At 42.1% G+C, this 8705-nt stretch overlaps 1 pseudogene; it reads right to left on the bottom strand.

Moving 5' to 3' along the window:
* Positions 1–5551: 5551 nt before the first annotated feature.
* LOC109554112 (transmembrane protein 216 pseudogene) lies at positions 5552–5815 on the bottom strand (annotated as a pseudogene).
* Between the last annotated feature and the right edge of the window lie 2890 nt (positions 5816–8705).

The raw sequence follows: 8705 nt of genomic DNA, 5'->3' as shown, positions 1-8705 counted from the left end.
CTCTTTTTCCTTACCCAATCGGGGCACTCTAGGGAGTCGTCTCCATTAGGAGGAGACCAAGGACAAAAGGATCCCAGTTGCATCTACTGGGCCTGGTCTATGGGCAGGCAAGCCCATTGTTGAGTATCCCAAGTGGTTAGGATGTCTGTTGCAGGAAAGAAGAGTCCCCACCTGAGTCACCATTTGTTGTAGGAAGGGGAACCCCTTTTCCAGGGCCCAAAAGTAGGCTCTTATCTAACACTTGGAAATGAATTGTCTAAGGAGACACACAAACTGACAAAGCAAGAGACTCTATTGGGAAGGGGCACCCGGGGGGAGAGTGGTATGATAAGGGAGCCCAGGAGAACTGATCTATGGAATGCATTTTGTCTGTGTGTTAGTTGCTTAGTCATGCCCAACTCTTTGGGACCCCATGGACTGTGGCCCACCAGGCTCTTCTGTCCATGGAATTCCCAGGCAAGAATACTGGAGTGAGTTGTCATTTCCTTCTCCAGGGGAACTTCCTGATTCAGGGATTGAACCCAGATCTCCTGCAGGCAGGAGGAGATTGCAGGCAGATTCTTTACCATCTGAGCTATAGGGAAGTCCTCCTGGGACTGATAATTGAATGTATTATAGGAATGGTTAGAAATATAAATAGATGAGAAGAAAATGAGAAAGAATTTTTTTTCTGTGAAAGAAATCAAAGAATAAGGCTGTAGCTGAAAAATAAAGTGGGTTCATCAGAAGTTTATTCTGTTTTCTGTTTAAATTGGAATACCTCACTCCCTGTTTGTACATCAGGAGCCTGATAATTCTTAGATAAAGCTTATCTCATGCTACAGAATTCTTCTATGTCTTGCATTTCCTTGTCTTACTGAAGGTTGGGGCAGATCTGATTCCACTGGTTTAGTAGAATATGTCTTTAGGATGAAGGCAGCATCTTTCTGGGGCATCTTTCTTGGGAAGCCTTTTGAGGAGGCCTCAATTTTCAGAGCAGTCTTACCTAATAGAAGTCTCTCATATGGTCTAGGTGCAGTCTGTCTCCACTAAGCAAACATAGATATGAACTCTGGTTTTGCCCCTTTATGCTGTTGAAGGCTTTCAATGAGATCAAATCAATGAAGTGAGCTGTAGCATATCAATGAAAAGGTCTTTTTGCATGTGTGGTAAGGTACTTTGATACTTTCCTCTTTATCTTTTTGTATCAACTGTCAGGTTTTCCTTTCTGGTTACCATAATTCATGCATAAAATTTTTTCGAGTTTGGATAGTTTATTTTAACCTGATAACAACTAACTTGAATTGCATGCAAAAACTCTATGAATTTACTTGCCACAAACACATAGGCATGTGCTATTGGTGTCAGAATGTACATTTTCTTATTCTATATTTATAAAAAAATTTATGGTCATGAATTTTTAACTTTTGTATTTAATTTTTATGTCGAAGCTGAAAGGTAATTTACATACCACCATCCCAGTGTTATATTATTATTTGTCTTTACATTTACCTCTACCAGTGAGACTTGTCCTTTTTTATGTGTCTGTGTTGCTGCTTAGCATTATTTATTTGCAACTTAAAGAGCTACCTGAACTTTTCTGAAACAATTATTTTGAATTCTTTGTCAGGCAGTTCATAGATATCCATTTCTTCAGGGTCAGTTCCTGAAGCTGCATTTTGTTTCTTTGGTTGTATCATATTTCTCCAATTCTTCATGATCCTTGTAACCTTGCATTTTTGAGGAAGCAGTCACCCTTTCCAGTCATTACAGACTGGCTTTGGCAGGGAAAGTTCTACACCAGTCACCTTGGCCAGAAACTCTGGACAGGCCAGTTGTCAGGGACCCTGGGTAGGCTGCCTTGTGAGGTTCACGGGCAGAGCCTGATGTCAGAATCCACAGACAGGCTTTCTCTTTCTTTCTGCCATGAAAGAACTTTTAGGCCAAAGGGAGTTTTCTCAGCACTGCTTGTGCTTTGTTGAGAGGAGAGTGACAGGAGGAAAGTGAAGCTTTTCTATTTACCCTTTAAAATGAGTCATTTCTCATTTTTGTGCTACACCAGGCTGATGAAACCTCTTGCCTGAATTCCGAGTATCTTAAAAAGAAACTTTCATCCATGGGCAGTTGTTAAATTGGTGTTTCCATGGAACAGGAAGGCTGGGACATCCTCTTCTGCCATTTTTCTGATGCTGATCTTTTTTTATCATTTGGTCTTTCATTCCATGTTTAAGAAACCATTGACTAACCAAAATCATGAATATGTAATCCTTCTGAAAATTCACAGTTTTAGTTCTTATATTCAAGTCCAGGATTCATTTTGAAACTTGTTTGTTAATGGTCATGTCTGACTCTTTGTGACTTCGTGTACTATAGCCCACCAGGCTCCTCTGCCCACAGGATTTTCCAGACAAGAATACTGGAGTGGGTAGCCATTCCCTTCTCCAGGAGATCTTCCTGATCCAGGAATCAAATCCCAGTCTCCCACACTGCAGGCAGATTCCTTACTGTTTGAGCCACCCGGAAAGCCACATGGTATACGATAGAGGTCCTAAAACCTTATGTGTATGTATATCTTTTTCTCTAAGCATTATCTATGAAGAATGCCTTTCTCCCACTGATTTTTCTGGTCCCCTTCATTAAAAATCAGTTGGCCATTAACTTTAGGGTTTATTTCTGTTGTCTCAATTTTATTCCTTTATGTCAAATTCTGTTCTAATGCCTGAATCACACTGTACTATCAGTTCAGTTCAGTCGCTCACTCGTGTCTGACTCTGTGACCCCATGAATTGCAGCATGCCAGGCCTCCCTGTCCATCACCAACTCCAAGAGTTCACCCAAACTCATGTCCCTTGAGTCAGTGATGCCACCCAGCCACCTCATCCTCTGTCGTCCCCTTCTCCTTCTGCCCCCAATCCCTCCCAGAATCAGGGTCTTTTCCAATGAGTCAACTCTTGGTGACCAAAGTATTGGAGTTTCAGCTTTAGCATCAGTCCAACACCCAGGACTGATCTCCTCCAGAATGGACTTGTTGGATCTCCTTGCAGTCCAAGGGACTCTCAAGAGTCTTCTCCAACACCACAGTTCAAAGCATCAATTCTTCGGTGCTCAGCTTTCTTCACAGTTCAACTTTCACACCCATACATGAACACTGGAAAAACCATAGCCTTGTTGAGATGGACCTTTGTTGGCAAAGTAATGTCTCTGTTTTTGAATATGCTATCTAGGTTGGTCATAACTTTCCTTCCAAGGAGTAAGCGTCTTTTAATTTCATGGCTGCAATCACCATCTGCAGTGATTTGGGAGCCCCCCAAAATAAAGTCTGACACTGTTTCCACTGTTTCCCCATCTATTTCCCATGAAGTGATGGGACCGGATGCCATGATCTTTGTTTTCTGAATGTTGAGCTTTAAGACAACTTTTTCACTCTCCACTTTCACTTTCATCAAGAGGCTTTTTAGTTCCTTTTCACTTTCTGCCATAAGGGTGGTGTCATCTGCATATCTCAGGTTATTGATATTTCTCCCAGCAATCTTGATTCCAGCTTGTGCTTCTTCCAGCCCAGCGTTTCTCATGATGTACTCTGCATATAAGTTAAATAAGCAGGGTGACAATATACAGCCTTGATGTACTCCTTTTCCTATTTGGATCCAGTCTGCTGTTCCATGTCCAGTTCTAACTGTTGCTTCCTAACCTGCATACAGGTTTCTCAAGAGGCAGTTCAGATGGTCTGGTATTCACATCTCTTTCAGGATTTTCCACAGTTTATTGTGATCCACGCAGTCAAAGGCTTTGGCATAGTCAATAAAGCAGAAATAGATGTTTTTCTGGAACTCTCTTGCTTTTTCCATGATCCAGCGGATGTTGGCAATTTGATCTCTGGTTCCTCTGTCTTTTCTAAAAGCAGCTTGAACATCTGGAAGTTCACGGTTCATGTATTGCTGAAGCCTGGCTTGGAGAATTTTGAGCATGACTTTACTAGCGTGTGAGATGAGTGCAATTGTGCGGTAGTTTGAGCATTCTTTGGCATTGCCTTTCTTTGGGATTGGAATGAAAACTGACCTTTTCCAGTCCTGTGGCCACTGCTGAGTTTTCCAAATTTGCTGCCATATTGAGTGCAGTACTTTACAGCCTCATCTTTAAGGATTCAAAATAGCTCAACTGGAATTCCATCACCTCCACTAGCTTTGTTCATAGTGATGCTTTCTAAGGCCCACTTGACTTCACATTCCAGGATGTCTGGCTCTAGGTGCGTGATCACACCATCCTGATTATCTGGGTCGTGAAGATCTTTTTTGTACAGTTCTTCTGTGTATTCTTGCCACCTCTTCTTAATATCTTCTGCTTCTGTTAGGTCCATACCATTTCTGTCCTTTATCAAGCCCATCTTTGCATGAAATCTTCCTTTGGGATCTCTAATTTTCTTGAAGAGATCTCTAGTCTTTCCCATTCTGTTGTTTTCCTCTATTTCTTTGCATTGATCGCTGAGGAAGGCTTTCTTATCTCTCCTTGCTATTCTTTGGAACTCTGCATTCAGATACCTATATCTTTCCTTTGCTCCTTTGCTTTTCACTTCTCTTCTTTTCACAGCTATTTGTAAGGCCTCCCCAGACACCTGCGCAGCCACTGCTCCTTGGACCTGGGGTTGCTCCTCTCAACACTGTACTATAGTTTTGCAGTAATCCTCGAAATTGAAAAGTGAAAGTCCTCTAAGTTTTTCTTTTCCAATATTGTTTTGGCTAATCTGTATCCTTGAATCCATGTTAATATTAATAACAAAGATATTACAAATTGACAATTAGTGATATCATTGACAATTAAAGTCAATTTCTGCCCCAACAAGTCAGCTGAGATTTGGATAGAAATTGTGTTGAGAAGCATTGCTTTATTGACAACACTAAGCTTTTTGATACAAGACTGAGAGCTATCTTTCCATTTATATATTAGAGATCTTTATTTTCTCAGAACACTGTTTTTTTGGTTTATAGTTGACAATTCTTACACTCCTATTAATTTGTTAACAGAAAATACATATTATAAAACAATGTTTGTTTCATGACGAGAGTAGAAGACTAACACTATGAGTCACTTAAAAAGTTCTGGAGCTCAGTCGTAGAAATGGGATGAGCAGCTTTTGTATCACTCTGGGAGGACACCCTCCTGAGGCACCCCATGCTCCTGCAGGACATGTGGGGCACAGCACACATGGGGGAGCGTGTGGCTCAGGTCCTGCTGGAAGCCCAGGGAGCCTGCATGGTCCATCCAAGATGCTCTGGCCACAATGATCAAAGAGAAAAACCTGGGGACAGAAGGGAATTGGTTCCTGGAGGGGCCAGGAAGACTATAGCCTTGCCCCTCCCTATTCTGGACTGTAGAAGAGTCTCCTGGGCTGATGGTCCTGGTTGAGAAGATGGTGCCCAGTGGCCTTATGCTGGGTTTGTCCCCCAGGTGTCTGGGCCAAGGAAAAGCTGAAACTTTTTCTAACATGACCTGCCACTTCTCAATGGTGAGGCTGAAGTACCAAATGTATGTGTGGTCTCAGTGTGTGAGAGCTGCTGGCTGAAATTTTTGTACTTTATGTCCTGTCCATACTGGAGGAAGTGGCCAGGGTTAGCACCTCAAGCAGCAGCTCTGAGCTACAGAAGAAGAGCAAGATGCTGTTCATGATGGCTTCCAGGCGGATCACAGAGGTCTGCAACAGCAGGTAATAGGAGGCCACCATGGTGGACAGGAAGGTCAAGACCACATTAATACCATGTGGCATCTTCCATTGGCAGAGACTTCCCTTTGTACCAAAAAATAATCCAATTACTTCAGTTCCAAGATACAGGAAGAGCATCATCACATCCGGCACTAGACTGGCTGTTGGAAATGGGAGCAGGAGATCTTTAGACAGAAATGCAAAGGGTTCTAGCAGGAAATAGGTAGCACAATACCATCCATTCATAAAGGACAGGATTTCCAGGAGGGTATCTCACCTCATGGTACCATCTTCAGACTTCATCTATTAATTTTTTCTGTGTATTTTATTCTCTGTGTTACTCTTTTAAATAGATTTTTATAAGATTTATTTTTGGATTGTCTATTGCTAGTGTGGGTCAGATGGTAAATAATCTGTCTGCAATGTGGGAGGCCTGGGTTTGATCCCTGGATTGGGAAGATCCCTTGGAGGAGGGCATGGCAACCCACTCCAGCACTCTTGCCTGGAGAATCCCCATGAACAAAGGAGCCTGGTAGGCTACAGTCTATGGAGTCACAAAGAGTTGGACATGACTGAGCAACTAAGCATAGCACACACATTGCTAGTGTAGAGAAATACAACTGAGTTTTACAATTTATTTAGTATTCTGCAAAGTTGGTAAACTCATTTGTTACTTCTGATGGATATTTAGTGGATCCTTGGGAATTTCTACACACAAAATTATGTCATCTACAGATAAATACAGTTGTATTTTTTATTTTCTTATATATATATATATATATATATATATATATATATATATATATATATATCTTGTATTTATTTTCCTTCTCTTAGTTACCCTCACTAAAACTTTGAATACATTGTTGAATATACATGGTGGTAGTTGACATCATTATATTTTTCCTGGATTTATGGTGAAGAAATCAGTTTTTCACTATTTAGGATGAGAATTTCTGTAGGTTCTTTATATTTTCTCTTTATTAGGGGTTATAGTTGATACACTCCATAATTGTACATCTTGTGGAGATTGTACATATGCATACACTTACAATACCATCACTACACTAAGGAACTAACCATACTATCTCCAGAAATTCCCTTCTGTTCTTTTGAAATCTTTTTAAATGAACACAACATAAGATCCATCCCTTTAACATATCATAAAATGCACAATACAATGTTGCTAACTAACTAACTATATACATATATATATATATGTATATAATATATAGCCTTATTCATCTTGAATAAAAAACTTTATACTCATTGGAAAATAATTTTCAACTTGCCCTATCCCTTTAGCTCCTGACAACTACCTTTCATTGTACTCTCTTCTTTTATGAATTTGACTATTTTAAAACCTTGTATAAGTAGAATTATGCTGTATTTGTCCTTCAGTAATCAGATTATTTCAGGTATCATAATGTCTATATGCTTATACACGTTGTCCCAATGGCAGGATTTCTCCTTTGTTATGCACAAGTAATATTGCATCTTAAGCAAGACTTAAACACAGACTTGGGACTCTAAAAATCTTCAGAAGAAAAAGATAAGGAAGTGGGGTGGTCCTAAGATGGTGGAAGAATAGGACGGGGAGACCACTTTCTCCCCCACAAATTCATCAAAAGAACATTTAAACACTGAGTAAATTCCACAAAACAACTTCTGAATGCCAGCAGAGGACATCAGACACCCAGAAAAGCAGCCCATTGTCTTCAAAAGGAGGTAGGAAAAAATATAAAAGACAAAAAAAGAGACAAAAGAGGTAGGGACGGAGCTCCCAGGAAGGGAGTCTTAAAAAGAGAGAAGTTTCCAAACACCAGGAAACACTCTCACTGCCGAGTCTGTGGAGAGCCTTGGAAGCACAGAGGGCAACATAACAGGGAGGAAAAATAAATAAATAATTAAAACCCACAGATTATGAGCCCAACGGTAACTCTCCCAGTGGAGAAGCAGTGCAGACGCCTGCACCCGCCACTAGCAAGTGGGGGCTGGGCAGGGAGGCGCGGGCTGCATTGCTTAGAGTAAGGACCAGGCCTGAATGTCCCAAGGGCAATCTGAGTGAACTAACTTGGGCTAGCAAACCAGACTGCGGGATAGCTACCATGCGCAAAGCCCTAACCTAAGACACCGCCAGGCCCATGCACAGAACAAAAGACTGAACAGAACTAGCCGGCTGGAGACCATCCCCCTCCAGTGACAGGCAGCCAGAGCCAGAAGGGGGCAATCGCAGCCCCAGAGAGATATCATCTACCAAACTGCAAGCAGGCTTCTTTCCTAAGACTTCCTGGGGTCCTGGACGTCAGCCTGCAAAGGTGCACTGGTTGCACACCCAGAAAACCAAACTTCAGGGATGGGGGAGGTGATAAGTCGCAGCGACCACGCTTGCCAAACACCTCATCACCTGAGCTGCTCGGACCTGGGAAGGGCACAAAATGCAGGCCCAATCAAGTCTGCGCCTCTGAGGACTACCTGAGTGCCTGAACCTAAGCAGCTTAGACCTGGGAGGTGCATGCAGCCCAGGGCCGGCCTCGGATGGTTCCGGGTGGAGCAACCTAGAGCCTGAGCAGTGTGGGAAGGGAGGGCACAAGCGCCATGAGTGGGGGCAGGCCCAGTGTGGCTTAGACACTGCGAGCACATGCCAGTGTTATTTGTTTGCAGCATCCCTCCCTCCCCACAGCGCGACTGAACAAGTGAGCTTAAAAAAGTGTCCACCACCGCCCCCTTATGTCAGGGTGGAAATCAGACACTGAAGAGACCAGCAAACAGAAGAAGCTAAAACAGAGGGAACCGCCTTGGAAGTGGCAGACGCAATAGATTAAAACCCTGTAGTTAGTACCGACTACATAGGAAGGGGCCTATAGATCTTGAGAAATATAAGCCGGACCAAGGAACTATCCTAAAATGAACTGACCCCACACTGCCGACAACAACAGCAGAGAAAGTCCTAAATCTATTTTTACGATAATTCTTTTTTTTAATTTTTAAAAAAATTTTAAGTTCTCTATTACTCCTTTAATTTTCA

The sequence above is a fragment of the Bos indicus genome, chromosome 29 (genome assembly GCF_029378745.1).
Source record: "Bos indicus isolate NIAB-ARS_2022 breed Sahiwal x Tharparkar chromosome 29, NIAB-ARS_B.indTharparkar_mat_pri_1.0, whole genome shotgun sequence".
NCBI classification, from domain to species: domain Eukaryota; kingdom Metazoa; phylum Chordata; class Mammalia; order Artiodactyla; family Bovidae; genus Bos; species Bos indicus.
Note: the sequence above shows the minus strand (reverse complement) of the source record. Positions and strands in the feature narration are given on the sequence as shown.